General features: G+C 37.8%; 1 protein-coding gene and 1 long non-coding RNA gene across 4 annotated transcripts in view; one reads left to right on the top strand and one right to left on the bottom strand.

Annotated features, from left to right (window-relative positions):
• The window catches only part of LOC123478935 (uncharacterized), a 103,024-nt gene extending 99,073 nt beyond the window's left edge, over positions 1-3,951 (bottom strand). For both annotated transcript variants that reach the window (XR_006654358.2, XR_006654357.2), the window contains exon 1: positions 3,729-3,951. This is a non-coding gene — a long non-coding RNA (uncharacterized lncRNA). The remainder of the gene's footprint in view (positions 1-3,728) is intronic.
• Positions 3,952-4,082: 131 nt separating this feature from the next.
• The window catches only part of PELI1 (pellino E3 ubiquitin protein ligase 1), a 55,386-nt gene continuing 40,782 nt past the window's right edge, over positions 4,083-18,686 (top strand). The window contains exon 1 of one of the 2 annotated variants that reach the window (XM_024552725.4): positions 4,083-4,423. The gene's annotated coding sequence lies outside the window, so the exon portion shown is untranslated. Of the gene's footprint in view, positions 4,424-8,123; positions 8,144-18,686 lie in introns of those variants that run through there. The other variant, XM_045189382.2, reaches the window with a different exon arrangement.

The following is an 18,686-nucleotide window of genomic DNA, read 5'->3' as shown; positions in this document are numbered from 1 at the left end:
GGTAGTCTGGTGTGACGCTGGGATCCCTCGCTTCTGAGGTATCCCTCCTGAATTTATTTACCACCCATTCCATTTCTCTGTTCCTCTCTGTGCCTCTATCCTCCTAGTCTGTGTAACCCAATGTGGCTTCTATAATTCCTTGGTTGTCAGACTTCCACACAGCTCGGTTTTCTGACAATTCTGGGTGATATTTGTTTTGTAGTGTAGTTGTAATTTTTGCTGTGCTTGTGCAAGAAGGTGAGCCATGTTTATGTACACCTCCATCTTGACCGGAAATGTGCTTTAACATTTCTTACAGTTCAGTTCTAATGGCTTTTGTTTTCTTTAGCATTCATTTTTGAACGATAATGACTGGGATTCTAGGTAATAGATTTTTCCTTCTTGCAGCACTTTAAAAATGCCTTTTCATTGTCTTCTGACTTGCAGAGTTTCTGATTAGAAACTTACTAAAAATTTGTCTTTGTTTATGTACAGAATTTACCTTTTCTGCACCAATAACTGCTTTTAATATTTTCTACTTATTACTAGTTTTCAACAATTTAATGATGATGTCTTTTGCAGTGGATTTTGTGAATGTGTGTGCATGTTTGTGTTTACCTAGCTTACGGCTCTTTGAGTTTCTTGAGTCTCTGAGTTACAATTCCCATCAAATATGACAATATTTTCAGCTATAGTACTTTAAACAATTTTTGTCACCCCATCTCATCCTTGTCTCACCTGGAACTACAGTTGCACATATTTCAAAATGTTTGGAGTTATTCCACACCTCACTGAGGATCTCTTTTTCTTTTCTTTTTTGTTTTTGTTTTTGTGTTTTCAGGTTTTTGTTTTCTTCATGTGCTTTATTTTGACTAAATTTCTATGACTATGCCTTCACTTACTAATATTTTCCTCTGAGCGCCTAATCTGCTTCTAAGTGTTCATTGCCTCCAGTGAAATTTTTATTTCAGAAGTTATAATTTTAATCTCTAGAACTTCCATTTTTATGTGTTTAATTTCTATCAGCATATGGAGCATGTTTATAATAATTGTGGTAATGTTGTTGAATGTTAACTCTACCATCTTAATCATTTCTGGGTTTGTTTATATTGACTAACTTCTCCTGGTTATAGATTCCATCTTCCTAGTTCTTTGTACATCCTAGTTCTCTTGCTAGTTCCCAGGCATTTTCATGATTTTCTTGACTACTCCTTAAGTGCTGGTGTTCCCAGGGTGCTATTATTGACTCCTCCTTTTCTGCTGTGCATACTCTGGGTGATCTCACCCATTCCTATAATTTCAACTGCCATCTATATGATGGTATATTCCAATTACACTGTTTGCAGTAGAGATCTCTCTTCAGAGCACTAGAGTCATATATATAGATACACACACATAAATATATGTTTATATATTTATAAATATATATAAAACTATGTTTATATAGTTTTATAAAATTATGTATGTATTTAAAAACTATATAGTTTTATATATTTAAAAACAGCCCAGTCCACTTCTTCACCTAGATGTGTAAACTCAATATAACCAAAATAAACTCATCAAATTCCCCCTCAAAAGCAGTTCAATCTCCTGTATTCCTTAACTCAATGAATGGCATCACTAGCTCATAGTCACACAAGACAGAAATCCGAGAGTCATCCTTCTCCTTCCTTGTAGTGGATACTGTGGTCCCTATCCCCACCCCATTCTTAGCCTTAATTCTTCTGGATAACCACTTCAACTTTCTTTGGGATAGCCACACCTCCTCAACAGAGCTTTGTGGGAAGCTGACTCATGTGGGTCCAGGGGCAGGCATGTTTTTATCCTAAGATAACCAACCTCATGCCATCCCCTGGCCACCATTTTTAGTTTATGAAGACACATGAATCAATTCTTGAGGCTTCTGGGAAAGTAGTTTTCTCTTCCCTCTAAAAGAGTTTTCAAAAATGACTCTCGGTTTTTGTCTCTTCTTTGACCTAATGGCAAGACTTCCAGCCACAGGAATTGTTGGCAACTGTCATTTGACCATAAAGTTGATACTTAAGGAAGGAAAAGCAATGAAACAAGAAAGAAGCATGTCCTACATGACATCATTGAGCTGATGAATCATTCAGCCCTATAAGCCCATCTTTTCACTGGGCTTTTTATCTAGACAGGTCAGTACTGGTTTATTAGTTAAGCCAGTTAGAGTTGTGTTTTTGTTGCTGGCAATCAAAAACATCATAATGGATAACTTTCCTTCACCCTTCACTCTTCAGCCCCAAACACTTTTAATTACTCCCTAGGTTCTATTAATTCTAACCCTCAAATTGTGTCTAATTACTCTCAGTTCCGTCACCTGCCAGTGCCTTAGTCCAGGCTCTCATTTTTCTTTAAATGCATAAAATACATTTCTAAAATATATATCTTATTGAAGTTTCATCTGCTTACAATCCTGGCAAGGTTTTCCATTGCTTCCAGAAAAGAGTACACATTCCTTTGCATGCTGTATTAGATTCTTCATGATCTAAGCTGCCTCCTTAACCTTTTCTATGTCTCTTTTTGCCACTCTGCCAGCCTAAATCTACCACCAGCAATGCTGAACTCTTTGCTGAACCAAAACACTCTTTCATCTCATGCCTCTATCACTTTGCTCTTGCTGCCCTCCACACCTCCCTCAATGCTCTCATCCACTTAGTCCCTTCCCCCTCCTCCACCAAAACACACAAACACATTAACTCCTAGTCATCCTCAAGTTCAAATGTTCTCTGAAGCATTTCTTAACATGGCCTGAGTTTGGGATGGCTATATATTAAAGTACCTGGGTGTTTCCTATTACAGTACTTATCACACTGATTCTGTTTATTTACCTGTCTCCCCCTCTGCACAATAAGCACTTTGAAAATAAGGAATGTTCTTTTACATTGTTGTACCTCTGTTTCTGGGACCTAATAAAGTCCCAGAAACAGCCTGGGATTTACTATACTCAATAAATATTTTTTGAATGAATAATTATGGGGTCCAGGAACAAAGATTTCTGATCTTGAGACTATTTGAAAACCTCGACTTTTCCCACTCTGTGTTTGATTTCTAAGCATTATTTTTTTCTTCCAGAGTATGGGGTTGTAGGTAGGCAGAGAAGAAAAACAAAAGATCTTCAGACAGAGTGACTTTGGTCAGTCCTCTGGAAATTCAGTGTCACACCATGCCTTTCACCACCCTCCTCCACCACCAGCTGAGGAGGGTGTAGACTTAGCTGACCAGCCCAACAGCATACTGAGACCTTGGTTCAGACTTCTCTTATTGCCAAATGCAAGTTTGCCAATATATATAAAGTAAACAATTTTCAACTTTCCACTTATCTTTTGAATTTACACTTTATGAAATTTGTGTTTCTTAGAAATTGTAGGCCTTAAAATACTGTGGATTATTTTACACTTATCAAGTAAGATATAGTGATCTTAACCCTGAACTTTTACCTTTGCTGGCCTTAATGTGACTGATTAAGTGAAAATAATTAACTGTTGGGATTCTGAGAGTGATAGTGTCTCTAACAGTTTTGTAATCAAATTGTTCAGTTACTCGAAGGAACTAAATTTCTACAAGTCTTTGGTTCTTAGGGGAAAAAAAACCGCCATGAATTTGAGGCAGAAAGCTTTCGCTTGAAGGGGAATGAATGGGTATTTTGCGATTCAGGATTTGTGAAATAAAATTAAACAGCAGGAAAGACCGAAATTTCGGGAGGAAATCAGATTTCACAGGACACTTACGAGTGGTGAGGCTAGGAGTTGGGGGTGGAGCGAAGTGGGAACGACGAGCTGAGGGCGGGATTCCTAGCAGCACCATAACACAAGGAGGGCCTTGTTCAGTTAGCAGCCGCACGGAACACGTTCTCCTCTTCAGAGTGTCGGTGACCATAGTAACGGTAGGGCCCGAACCTCTTTCTCCCCCAGCATGCGCAGTGCACTGTGAGCGGAAGCATCCTCAACAATGTATCCCTTTCTTCTCCAGTAAGAGAACTACAATTCCCAAGAGACACCTCGGCGCCGTGGCACCGCCTCCCCCGGGGCCCATCCCTGTCCCCTCCCTCAGGCCCCGCCCCCCACTAGTCCCCTCCCCTCCCTCCTAGAGTGTGTCAGTGACCCAGAGGCGGTGTGAGGCGTACGGACCGTCGGGGGGCGCCGCCACCGCCTCCACCAGCAGCATCAGCCGCGCCGCGCGTTCGGATTTGCGTCGATCCTGCCGGGAGCGCACCCTAAAGCGGCCCCGCGCATCTCCCGCCGCCCGCGGCTCGTCAGTGCTCGGCTCTGCGGCCAACTTCCCCTCGCCCAGCTTTGCCTGCTGGCTAGGAAGGCGGCGGCGAAACGCCGCGCAGTCTGCTCGCGCTCCCCGCGCACGCACTCCTCATCCCCCTCGCTCCGGGTCTCGGGGCTGTGCTGGGATTCCGGCCACCAGCAATTGTCCGGTGAGTGGCCTCGGCGGCCTGCGGGAGGAATCGCGGCAGGGCCAGCGAGGCAAGGCGAGCGCGCAACTTCCTCGGTGGCTTTCTTGGGCGGCGGGCTGGCTCTCCCCGCCCGTCTGCGCGCCCCCGCGCCGGAGGCGGTGGGGAGCGGAGTTTGCGGCGCCGGCCCCCCGCTCCCTCGCTGGGGGAAGCGCCTTTGTCAGGAACTGGCCCGGCGCGCCCTCCCCCTCCGCCTGGGAGCGGGGCGCACGGTGGCCAAGTCCGCGCCCCGCGCCCCACGCTGGCCGCGTGCTGCGGGACGTGAGCTCCGCGGCTGGGAGGAAAAGAGAAATGAAAGAGAAACAAAGGAGGCGGTGGGCTTTTCTTTTGTTTGTGCGAATCTGATAACTTCTTTTTTCCTTCCCTTACGTAACGCAGACTTCCAAGTTAGTCATTCTTTTTATTGTTATGATTATTGTCATCATCTCTGCGTGTCTCTCGCATTTCCTTTCATCTTTGGATCTCAGAGCATTTTAAAACACTAATTAATTACACCTCCGGGGACCCTACGAAACAAGTTAATACTCTCGTTTCCGTAAGTGGGTAAATTGAGGCCCGGAAGAACCCTCTAATTGATGGATACGCTTGATCTTCCACCGCGCCTGGTGTCTGAGGACCTGAAAGCATTTATGAGTTGGAACTCGTCCTCCAATGCCCCGTGGAAAAGTTAAACATGCTCATTTTACTTACAGGTTAACTGAAGTCTAAAAGAAGTCTGGGTAATTGTTAGGTAGTTCAAACAATAACTCTTCTTACATAGTGTTTGAACCTTAGAATCTCAAAGGACTCTTTAAAAAGGCCCTGAATGGGGAAAATACAGTAAGTCATAAACTCACCTCACCATCTACTTTAATTTTTGTACACGCAGGTCTGTTAAAGGTAAGAGAGCAATGATGGGAGAATGGGAGGACAGATTTTTTTAATGTAGGCTTAACAAATTTTAATCACTACACACAGAGAAATGTGTCTAGGTTTTAAAAGCACCAACAACCTTCCCATCGGTAAGTCATCAAGCAGTATATCAAAAAATAACCAAATAAGCACTGTATCCAAAGATGCTGATTGTGATAAGGACTGAAGCTTTAAGTGCATGAAAAGGTCATCTATTTGTTTTGGTTCAAAGGCTGTGTATTTACAAAATGTCAGTTTTGTTTTCATAGCAGCTGATCTTTTGTTTCAGAACTGGCTTTGTCTTTCTACATTGGATATCTATTACTTTTATCATTGAGGAGAAACTAAGCGTTTTTAAAAATTATTTAGTTTACATAGTGTGAATTTAAATTTTTGAATTGTGGAAAAGATTCAGTTTCTACAGTTTCTGTTCATATTTTCTTCATAACAAAAAATGTTTTCTGAGAGTGATCAGATGTACATCTCTCAAAACATTGTCCTTATTGTACAAGTACAGCATGTGAATTCCTTTTTTTATTTTTTAGTCATACCAGCAGCCTCTTCTGGAGGAAAATACTTAACTGTAAGGACAAGTTTATTTATTTTGATAGTTGAACCAAATCGGAAGGTATCATAAATTTAAATCAAGCATCTTTTCTACTAGTTTTTTCTGAGGTGAATAATATCAGAACTGTAGTAACTGTGTGCTTTGACTTATTCTGAATTCTCTTGAATTTAATTTTGTATTACCTAGTTGCCCCCAGATTTTAGATTCTGATGATTCCATCAAAAAAGGAAAGTGAGACGTTTGTTATTTTAATATCCCCCCCCCCAATCCTCTAACTGGTTCCCTTTCTGTAGTATATTAAAAGAGATCTGGAGTTTAAAACAGTTGGAAAATAGAAGTTAAATGTATGGAAGTTGCTTGTAGTGAAGTGGTTATAATGCCTCGTCTAATAAATGTATGACTTTTAAGGTGAAAACTCTCACCTAGATTTTTATTACTGTTATAGAAGTGCTGCAACGTAATAATAGTAGTGTTTACTGATTTGGAAAAAAGTGAGCTGAAAAATTGTCTTAGTGGCAGATTGCGGGGGGGGGGGGTGAAATCTGTGCTCTCCTTAAAATGATCATTGAAGTGATCTTAAAGCTGGTTATGTTGTACTTTTTTATTTAGCATTTACAAACCAAACTTGTTAGAGGCATCTATCTGTACTTTAAGGAAGCTACTAACAAAATTCCTTTGCTCAATTATTAGAGCCCAAATGCAGAAGTTAGTATTGACCAGTGAAGGCTGGCATTGAAGGTTTCCCAGTTTCTTTGGGACCCCTTAACAAAAATGAAAACTACAGGGTAGGGAACTGAGCCTCTAGTACTGCTGGGTGGTTCAGAGGCAAGTTTCAAGGAGAAGCCTGAGTATGTTTCCATGTGACTTTGTTTCATCTTCCTTTCAAGCTGTCAAAATGTTATTTGTACATTAAGAGTTGTGTCATTTCAGAATACACCTTGCAGTTGTCCAGTAGGTCATATGATAAGGACTAGAGTAGTCATACCTGTGAACAGTTGTTTTCAGACAGAAGCTTCTGTGGCTGCTAAAAATTTTAAGCCAAGAGACTTAGAACTGAAAACTTCTAACATTCTTACATGCATACATCTTACCCTGGCACATCAACAGGAACCTATCCTAGTGTTAAAATAAAAAGGCTTATATGGATTATTATATACATTTTAACTATATATATTAAAATTTAATAATGACAAGAATATGGTGGCACCGAGATGATTCTAGGAGTTTCTTTGGAAAAATCAGGTTATTCCAGAAGATACATTAATGTCTTTTGATTGACGAGAATAAAAATTTAAAAGCCAGGGAAAAGAAGAAAGAAAATTCACAGAATGAAGAAAACCTGATGAAGGTGTTTTTAAATAGTACAACATTAAAGAGTCCTGACAACATTGTATAACGGACAAAATTCTAGCTAAAGTCTGTAAACAGTGAATTCCACTCAGCACTTTCTGTTTATAGACTTCTAGCCATCTTTTTCAGATTTCCTCTAAATAGATCACACAGGAAAAGTAAATAGAAATTATTTCCAGGGATTTTAGGTTGAGTTTTTTTTTCGTTTAAAGATTTTATTTATTTACTTTTAGAGAGATGGGAAGGGAGGGAGAAAGAAAGGGAGAGACACATTAATGTGTGAGAGATACAATGATCAGTTGCCTCTCACACGCTCCCAACTGGGGGCCTGGCTGGCAACCCAGGCATGTGTCCTGACTGGAAATTGAACCGGTGACCTTTTGGTTCACAGGCCAGCACTCAGTTCACTGAGCCACAGAAGCCAGGGCGAGATTTATTTATTTATTTATTTATTTATTTATTTATTTATTTATTTTTACACATGTGGTAGTAGCCATTTTTTCTTGTGTTTCTTTAAGGTTGACCTCTGCCAGAGAGAAATTAGTGCAGACTAATGTATGGGAAACTCAAAACAAGAAATTTTGGTTATTGCGAGAACTAGATATAATCAATTTTAAGTTATACCATTAATTTTTTAAATGTTACCTTGAAAGACCACTCCTAATAATTTTTCCTTCAAAAGGTTAAAAATAATTGCCTAACATATTTGTTGTTGCTGAGTGAATTTGCAAGTACTAAAGAGAAAGCACAAGATCTCTTGAGTGATTATTTTTCCTTTTAAATAGCAATAGGTAATGGAAACATGAACATCTGATTGGAGCATTTAAATTGTAGCTCCCTTAAGAAGTAAACTGAGAAGAAACGAACTTCATCAGGTAATTTAAGAGAAATGAATTGTAAACGAGTCTAAGACCTAATTATTTTTTCAGAGTATTATACAAACTGTTTTAGTTTTTTTGTTTTTATTTTTTGCCACAAAAAACTCTTATTTCAGAAAAATAGTATTCTACATAGTAGTCCTTGTATCACTCCTGTAATACTTTTTATACACCTCAAAATACCATTTAGAGAAAGTAGAGAATGTTGCTGGTGCCTATAAATGGGACGATCCTGACGTTTGTCATCCCCCAGTTAAATATTGACCATTCATGTCGTTTTTTTAAGTTTTTAATCCATACACATGTAATTTACTTCCTTGTCAAAAAATGTACTGCTGACTTTTATTTTATAATGAATCTCTTGGGATATTGCTAATTCTAAAAATATGTGGTACCCCTAGTTCCCCATCTTCTACAGTTTCTTTCTTTCTTTTTTTTTTTTTTTTTTTGGCTATAATTTGCTTTTTCCTCTAAATTGTAAAGTAAGCTAAGTAATGTTTAAACATACTTGACAAATATGACAAGTCAGTAATTTATTATGCTAAACTTCAGCTCAGTTTCAACATTCAAGGTATATTGAATCTGTTTTGGAGATAGAAGCACACTTATTTTGAACGGGGCTAAAGCAGGGATAACAAATAGATTTCACCTTGGGTACCAAATCTGATTGCTTGGTTGTGTCAGCCTAGGTCAGACTCAGCAGGGAAGAGTGCTCTGATTAGCAGTTTTTGCTCTTGGGTGGGCAGTGGACCTTTTGGCATTAATGCCACATAGTCATTTAGTAAGTATTGGATACCCTTTACATGTCAGCACTGGTCTAGATGCTGATATCAGACTATAAAATCTCTGCTTTAGAGTGTTTACTTTCTAATAACAAGACTCAGACAGTAAATATAAGTAAAATATTTCATTTTTTAAGGACAAATGACCAGGATTCTTCAAGAAATAAATAGCAGGAAAAAACATGTGAATATGTGAATAGGGAACTAAAAAGTTTAAGAAACATAGGAGTCATATCCACCAAATACAGTATGGACCCTAGGTTAGACCCTGCTTTGAGCAAACTAACTATAAAAAGGCATTTATGAAAAATTGGGGAAATTAAGACATTGACTGGATATCTGATGAAAAGAAATTGTTAATTTTTTAAGGTATGGTGATGTATTACATTTTTTAAGCAGGAGTCCTTACCTTCTAGAGATACAGTGTAGTAATGCTTTAAAATAATTTGAAAGTGAAAGGAGCACTTTCCATCTAACGTTGTTAGATGGAAACAACATTGGCCATATTACTGAAAATTGTTGAATGTAGATGATGGATACATGAGATTTCTTATATTCTCTCTGCTTTTGAGTATGTTTGAAATTTTCATGATACACAGTTTTACACATAGACACATACATGAAAATAAAATAGAGAAGAGAAAGAGAGATGTGGAATGGGAGGAGGATGCAGAAAAGACCTCATTGAGAAGATGATAGATACAGTATTTGAGTATCCTGAAGGAGGTGAGGCAGTAAGCCTTGCAGGTAATCTTGGGTAAGACATTCCAGGCGGAGGGAACAGCAAGTACAATGGCCCTGAGATAGGAGCTTGACTAGAATGCAAGAAACTATAAGAACAGTGTGGCTGGGTTAGAGTGACAGAGTGTAGCAGTAGATCATGTCAGAAAGTTAGAAGGGGGAGGGTAAAGGAGACCAGATTGTGTAGGGCCTCGTTATCAGTCCTTGTTTTAAAGTACGGATATTTATTTTATATATTTATCTAAAATAAGTCTACTTTAGTTATCTTGGAAGCTTCACACCTATTTTAACAACACTAGATTACTCAAAATTTTTTAAATTTCTTTTTTAATTGCCTTCTAAACCAGCTTAAGTGCCACACACAACAAAAACAGCTTATTACTATATATACTTTGTATTTGCTCCTTGCGTTTAAGGAAAAGGGGGCTATTAACCACATGGTATCTCATTTTATTTATCAGATATGACTCAAAAGATTTTTGACAAAACGAAAATAGGAAGCAACTTTAGGCTATAGCTAAGAATCAGATCCACTCAGAGAAGACCATTACTGTTACTAAAAATCAGATCCACCTATAGACTAAAAGGAGTTCTAAAATGTGATGATTGTAGCATATTTTGGAATAAGAATATAACCTTATTGACTGATATTGAAGAGACTATTAGATTGACTGACTGATATGGAAGGGACTATACTTGGATATTTAAGATAATTCCAATGCATTAAAACACATATACACGTAAGAAGACCATGCACATTTCTTAATACTTAAGTACTCAAAAGAGTCATGCAGATAAGTTTCATTTGTGTCATGCATTTAACAAAAACAAAAGCAAACTAAGCAAACAACTAGAACAGGAACAGAACTACAGAAATGGAGATCACATGGAGAGTTATCAATAGGGGAGTGGGAGGGGGAGAGAGGGGAGAAAGGTACAGAGAATAAATAGCATAAATGATAGGTGGAAAATAGACAGGGGGAGGGTAAGAATAGTGTAGGAAACGTAGAAGCCAAAGAACTTAAAAGTATGACCCATGGACATGAACTGTAGGGGGGAATGTGGGAGGGAGGGGGTGGGCAGGATGGAGTTGAGTGAAGGTGGGGAAATGGGACAACTGTAATAACATAATCAATAAATACATTTTTTTAAAAAAAGACTGCAAAGATGGCATTTATAATGTAAAACTGTGTAACTTTTTTGTTGCTGTCAATACACTGAGGAACTGAAAGACTGGCACACTTGTAGCTAAATGAATCTGGCTCTCAAGTCTTCTTGTATGTATGCCTCAATTCTCAAGTTAGTAATTGTTTCAAGAACATGCTGATTTTGATTTCCCATAAAGAACTTTTTAAAAATCATTATTGAAATTATGGAAAAATGAGGCCTCATGCTCTAAATGTTTGAAAGCACCCCCCCCCCAAAACGCTCATAAATTACGGATTTTTATAATCTACTCATGGGCCCATATATAATAGAGATGACTAGTTTTGAATGATTTTTTTTGTAGGAATTATTTCTAAAAGAACAAATTTTCTAACCTGAGAAACTAAACTTATTTGAGTGAGTTTTACTGTACTGATAATATTGACTGAAGAAAACCATTGTTTTTCTAGTTATTTATACATAATGGGAGGAACAATGTTTTCTTTAGTATTTTTTAACCAGTGATTTGTAGAATTTAATGGAGTGAAGTAGAATTTGTGGACTTTTATCATATAATAAATTGCATAAAGTGGCCACGAAGAATATTAGGTACGTAAACTATATAAGGAATGCTTTAACAAAGCTGCGTACTTAAAATATTTTTCAGAAAATTGTTAGGAATCTAGTTCTTTAATTCACTCAGAGTTGTTGTCCCTTTGGTGTATATATGCAGAGGTGGGCATAAGTGGGTTTACAGTTCATATGGAAAATAATACAATAATTAATAAATAATAATACAAGAATAAATTGTTTCTTGTACTCACAACTGTGAACCTACCTTTGCCCACCCTTTGAGAGAGAGAGAGAGAGAGAGAGAGAGAGAGACAGGCAGGTATCCAGACCCTTGCTTCATACACTCCACATATTAGGATTGCACTGTTAGGCTGGATTATTTAATATGCTTTAAACACTATTAGCATGGAACACGGAGCTCGTGTTTAATTCCTGGGCTTTCCATTAAATCTGCAAAGTATGCATCTGTAAAATAAAAATGGCAGCAGTTTTTCATGAAGGACTTTGAAATTCTGTAATGGTGGCCATAGTGAAGCGTGGCTCATTTTAGAAATAGTTGATTTGGTGGTAGGATTATGAATCTGGTTTCGTTTCCATTTTTATGAAATAAATAATTTACGGTAGGGGAGGAAGGGAGAGAAGGAGGGGAGGAGCAAGAGAAGGAAGGAAAGAAAAAATTGCCTCTCACAAAATAGTAAACAAGACCATGGATAATTCTTGTAACTTGGATCTACAAGTGTCCATGATCCAATAAACTATGTTGCAAATGTATAAATTAAGTAAAGAAGTGTAATAATAATAGAGCTTCCATCAAAAAAAAAAGTTGCTTTGCAAAAAGGGCATCTTGTATTTCATGTCGAGTTAAATATTATGACCACTATAAAGCCTGTACTTAATTTTGGAATTAATAATGATTAACAATAATTAAAAATTATTTAAAAATTCAGTTTATTACTTAAACTCCATAGATTTTTGCACCATAAGGTGTCATGTTCTTCCTTTCAGCTTATGCATTGCAAGATACTGGTATTCTACATCCCTGCCTCTCTCACTTCATCTCTCTCGTGTTCATCTCTTCATCACTCTGCCACTAGCTTTGTCAGTCTTCCTTTGCCAGTTTCATAGTGCTCATTGTTTTCTACATTTGTCTGCCATTTTGTATACTTACAAATTAGGCTTGGCATGAATTAAGAGCCCTAAAGAAATTACTTGTAAAGGGAACTTTTCCTATACCTGTCTTACCTATATAGCTTCTTCATTCTCTTAAAAAAAATAATTAGTTTAAGAGAGAGGGGGGGGGGGGGGGAGAGAGAGAGACTGATTTGTTGTTCTACTTATTTATGCATTCATTGGTTGCTTCTTGTATGTGAACTGACTGGAGATTGAACCAGCAACCTTGGCATATGGGGACAGTGCTCTAACCAACTGAGCTACCAAGCCAGGGCCTATGTAGCTTCTTTTTAAACTGAATAATGTCAGGAGGAGTAATAAACTTACTAATTTGAAATCCTCGTGAATTAATCCTGCATCTATCCAGAACCTATATCTAAACTGGCAAAATTTGATAGTAGAATTAACAGCATCATGGAATTTCAAAAGTATTTTCAGCTCTTGATGTATGTTGTCTTTTCCAAATGTTTCAAATAAAGAGGGTCTTCATCATCACTGCAATATTAGCTTAATTATAAATGGACTTGGGAGAAAACTGTGCCTGGACTTCTGTTGATCTTTTTGACAATCTACAGGAAAGGACAAAAAGTAATGTTGTGAAGAAGTTTATAACTTCTCCTTCCTTTTGTGGAATGAATTACAAAGTCCTGGTTTTTCCTAGTTAGTAGGTGCTCATTTGTAGTGTTCAACATAGTTGGCTTGATTTTTAGAAAGCACAATTAAGTTTAATTTTATTTTTTAACAATAAGTGAAATCAGTTAGAAGTGCTCTGATGGTTCTTCAGAACCTTAGTGTTGTATTCCTGGTTCTCGGCAGATACAATCCACAGTACTTCCTGTTCCTCAGGGTCTACACTGGATTTAATGGACTACATTTATTGGGAACACTAAAAGCTGATCTCCTTTAATTTTAAACTACAGTTAACACAATGGAATTTTTTTTTCTTCAAAATGATTCTCACTACCATACTTTAAATTTCCAAAAGACCAAAATTAGTTAAATGATAACATTACAAAAATCCAAATTACAAAAATCCAAATTATAAAACTAGTTAACTTTATCATTTCTGAGCAAATGTGTTAAATGTATGTCTTTTTTAAAGTGCAGGCTGCCTCTAATTAGAAACCACAGTCGTATAGACAGATTTCATGTAATTGAAAGCTTTAAAAACTTACTTAACTGCTTTACTGTAATTTTCATTTAAAATGGGATGATTCAGTCTTTGGACTAGTTCTGTCAATTCACCAAAGGATCAATGAATTGTGTTCTTAAAACTGTTCAACATAGAAGAGGTTTGTGACTTCAGTAATACCAAACTTTTTTTCAATTCATCATTGACACTTAACAACAACAACAACAACAAAAATCACAATTTGCTAAAGCTTTGTTGTATCACTTTTAGAAATGGCACGCCAATTTATTTGCGTGTAGTTCAGCTCTTATAGACAGTCTTTTAAGGCTTTAGCTAGAATTTGCCTCCTGAAGCTCTTTAAAATGGCTTCCAAAAAGCATTTGCTAGGTTTTAGAACTGAGTAGGCTGTTAATGATTCAGTATGCCCCCTCATTCTTCTCCCACTTCTTAAATTGAAAGCTCCTTCATAGCATCTAGGTGCCCTGAGTCATCATGGCTAAACTAAAGAATTGTCACATGGAAAAACTTACCATGAAGTAAAATTGTCAGAAAACAATTTGAGTCAGATATCATTGATCACAAAGGTACAACCTATAGGCAGTGGGCGTTATTTAAATTTATTTATGTACTTACAAGTACATGTAAGTCTTTATTATAGGACTTGTAAATTCGGAGGACTTGTTTATTCCCAGTTTTAATTGGGAATTTTATAGGTTTAAATTTTAATTGGTTGATTTTTTATTATCTATTACATGAAAAGAATTCATTTTTTTATTTGAACAAATACAAAGTCTGTCCAGAAGCTATCCAGCCATGTACTATGAAACATAGAGGCATTTGTTGAAGAAGATACAAGATACATTGTACCTAGGACAGTGATGCCTCTGTCCCTTTCAAAGTAGGCACCTTGGTACCTTACACAGTTCTCTCAATTGCTATCAACTGCCCCATCATATTTTCTTGAATCTCACTGATGGTCTGAAATCTCTTCCCTTTCAAAGGTGATTTTAATTTTGGGAAAAGCCAGAAGTCACGGGGCACCAAATCTGGACTTTAGGGGGTGGGGCTGAGTCCCCTGGGTTATCTGCTGTTTCGCAAAAAAACTACTCGAGATGTGATGCACAATTGGTCGCATTGTTGTGTGAAGCTGTCAGTCACCAGTTGCCCATAGCTGTGGTCTTCTGAATCATCTGAATAGTTTCAGCAGAGGAATGTTCAAGCTTAATGCAAAATTTGATGCAGATTTGTTGCTCTGCTTACTCAGTCATTTTGAATGTGATAGTCACACTGTACACATGCTCACTCAATGATGTCTACTGCCCCCACTGACTAGTACAGTGAAATTGTTATTGTTCACACATGTGCATTCCAGTCCACTCTCCTTGGCTGCCAGGTTACATCAATGTTGCACAAACTGTTCTTGTTTTATTAACAATGGCTGGACTTTTTCTGGACAGACCTCGTATATCTGAGACAAGGGGTGTGTATGATTCAGGATAGAACCCACTATTCCAGAAGTCAAGAGACCTAGAGTTCTGGTTTGTTTATTTACTATGTGCCTCATATATTTCACTCAACCTCTCTGGACCTTAGTTTTCTTATTTTTACAAGGTTAGCAACTTCATAATAGCCTTCTTTGGGATCAGCTCATGGCAGATGTAGCTAATAGCTGATCCCAAACCAGCTTCAGACTCTTTTTTGGCACAGCATGGTCAGGAGCTATAATGGTCAACATTTTAGATGAAATTTATCTGTCATCTCAACCTTATAAAGTCTCTTCCAGCTCTGTTAGTTCATGAGTTTAAATGATTTGCCTATAGCAAGCGTCTCTCTTGTTTGAGTCTTTACTTTCTCTTCCAATTGATTACGGGTTGAAACTCACTGTGTGAATTGAAGAGTGCTTTGTAGTCAGATAGCATGTTTACATTTCATGTATTATTATAGACTGAATGTTTGTGTTCTCCTGAAATTCGTACATTGAAACCAAATCCCCAATATGATGGTATTTGGAGGAACAGAGACTTTGGGAGGTGATGAGGTGATGAGGGCACCGATTAGTGAGCTTATAAAAGACCCCAGAGAGATGATCCTTTGTTGTGACATAGCAAAAAGATAGCCATCGAACCAGAAAGCAGGTCCTCACGGGACAGGAGTCTACCAGTGCCTTGATCTTGGACTTCCCAGTCTCCAGAACTGTGAGAAATAAATTTCTGTTTATTAGCCTTTTTTTGCTAGACTCATTCTGTGTTCTCTCAGCCTGATAGCTCCTGTAGTTTTGTTGTTTTTCCCTTGCCAGAACCAACTTCATGGGGTGGTCATTCAAGTTAGAAGAGTTAGAAGTAGGGTAGTATTATAGAAATAGGCTTTGGATTCAGATCCCTCCCCCACTGATTAGTAGCTCTGACCCCTTGGGCAGTTGATTCAGTTTACTTAACCTCTCAAAACTTTGAATAGCTTCCTAGTAGGGTTCCTGAGAGTAAAAGACATGATATAGAAAGCCCTTAGTACAGTGTCAAGTATAAAGTAGATGCTCAAAAATTGGAAATTATTTTTATTATCACTATTGGCATCCTGATTTGGTTTGGTAGAGGAGAAGTGAGGGAAACATCTGTCCACAGCCCAGGACCTCCCTCCTGTGTTTCAAATTTAAAATTCCAACTGCCTACTAGACATATTAACTAAAATTCTTCAAACTTAACCATGGTCAAAAAAAACTCTCTATTTTTCTTTCCTTATCTGTTCTGCCTCCTTCGATCCTGAAGGAAGTTAATGTTTCACTCTCTACATGCCCAAGTCAGGAACCTATTGGTTCTTCCTTGGTTTTTCAAGTATAGTGGTACCTTAGTACTCACTGTTAATTCATTCTGGAACTTGTGATGAGTGCCAAAACCTACAAGGGCTGAACGATGAAGCATTTTCTCTTGTGGGGTTGTGTTGTGACTCATACAAGTTCTAGCAAGTGCAAAAAGTCCTGAGCAAGCACCAAGTGTTGAAACATTTTTTTTTCCCATCAAAATGCCATGAGTATAGGGTTTGATGAGTTCTGAAGCCAAGGAGTACCGAGGTATGACTGTACCACTTTTCTCTATCCTCACTTTTACCATCTTAGGTAAGATAAACTCTTCATAATCTTTTACCTGGGCTGTTTTTATCTGATCTTGCTCTTAAAACCAAAATTTCTTGAATGCCTGCTATGTAGAAGGCACTGTGTAGGCACTGAGTATACAATGAGAGAACAAAATGAGACTGTTCCTTCCTAATGAAAATCACTCACTAGGGATGGAGATAGATACTAAAAACAAGTAAATGAGAACAAGGTGCTATGAGAAAGAGTAACAGCATTATATTGGGTAGTCAGAGAAAGCAGTTCTTAACATTTGAATAGTTAAGCTACTGTCTCAAGAATGAGGAGGGAACAGCTGAGCAAAGAGCGAGTTAATGTTGTTCCAGGCTGAGGATACAGCAGGAGCAAAGATCCTGAGGTGGGGGTGTTGAGTATGTTTTAAAAGTGAAATGCTCAGGATATAGTGATGGAAGGATATGGAGAATGAGAAGGCAGTATTAAGAACTTCCAGGTTTCTAGTATGAGCAATTACTGGGTTAATAGTGGTGCCATTTACTAAACCAGAAAGATTAGGGGTAGGACAGGTTGGAACAAGGGGTGGAATCATAAGTTTAGTCTGTCAAGTTTGAGAATATGAAAAAAATTAATGCAGTTATGTCAGTCTCCTCTCTGGTTCCCCATTTCGTATAAGATCTGTTCCAAATTCTCTCTTGGCTAATAATGTCCTTAAAATAGTTGGACTTTTGACCCTAACTTACCTTTTTAGCTTCTTCGTTAGCTTACCTTTATTACTGTGCCTAAGCCATAATGAAATTATTACTATTCTCAGCAGTTTTCAGCCTTTGCATATGTTATTCTGGAATAAATGCCTCTTCATCCTTCAAAGCCTATTGTGAATATTATTCTTCTGTAGAGTCTTCTCCAACTTCTCCAGGTTTAGATTAGTGTCTCGGGCCTCTTTACTGTCATTTGTTGAATACCTCTGTTATAGTACTTACCACAATGTACAATATTAGAATTCCTCTTAACATATCTGTTTACATTTCACTAAACCATGAGCTACGTGGGTACAGACATCAAAGCCTACTGGTTTTGTGTTCCCAGAATCTAGCACACAGGGTACATAGGAACTGCTCAGAAAGTGAATGTGAGTGGATATTGTTTGTCCATAACGTATCTGACCTGACTCTACCCCTGAACTGGGATGAGTGTTCTTTGCTTCCATAGGGTCCAGACACTACTTTTATCATATTACATTGACAGTAAATTTTGTACATATGTTTCCTAAGGACAGGAACTGAATATTGTTTTTCATTGTCTTCCTAGTGCCAATACGGTGCTTAACTTGCAATCAGGAAAATGCCATTAGACCATAGTTTCATTATGGAACACCTCACCGATAATGCCCTTGGTGGATGTACATTATAGGAGCTGAAGATAGTAGGAAGGGAGAGCCAGTGTAATTATTTCCGTATTTCAAATGCTTGCTTGCTTTTCTTGATAAAAAAGATGATGTAAGTATGCTCAAAATAAAATAATAAGATCCAGTTATTTCTTTGAAATAGCTGTGGATATCACTAATTATATCCATATTGTGAAATACAGTGACACTTTTTCAGTATTCATCTTATGTGACCTCTCAGCAACATTTGACATTGTTGACCACATTGTTTTCTACTTTTTGAAACATTCTTCTTCACTTCCAGGATAGCATACACCAAATGCCAATACCTCGATGCTGTTGCTTTTTTATTTTAGGAGTTGCTGCTTTGCTTTTTCAGGTAACTAAATTTTTGAATTCCTCAAGAATTAGTCTTAGGCTCTCTTCTCTTCTCTATATGCTTTCCTTAGGTAATTTCATCTGTAAGCTGGAAATTTCCTGGTTTTCATTTCCTATATATACAGAGTGGGGTAAAAGGTTTACAGTTGTGA

This window comes from Desmodus rotundus, chromosome 5 (genome assembly GCF_022682495.2).
Source record: "Desmodus rotundus isolate HL8 chromosome 5, HLdesRot8A.1, whole genome shotgun sequence".
Lineage (NCBI taxonomy): Eukaryota > Metazoa > Chordata > Mammalia > Chiroptera > Phyllostomidae > Desmodus > Desmodus rotundus.
This window is presented reverse-complemented; position numbering and strand designations above follow the sequence as displayed.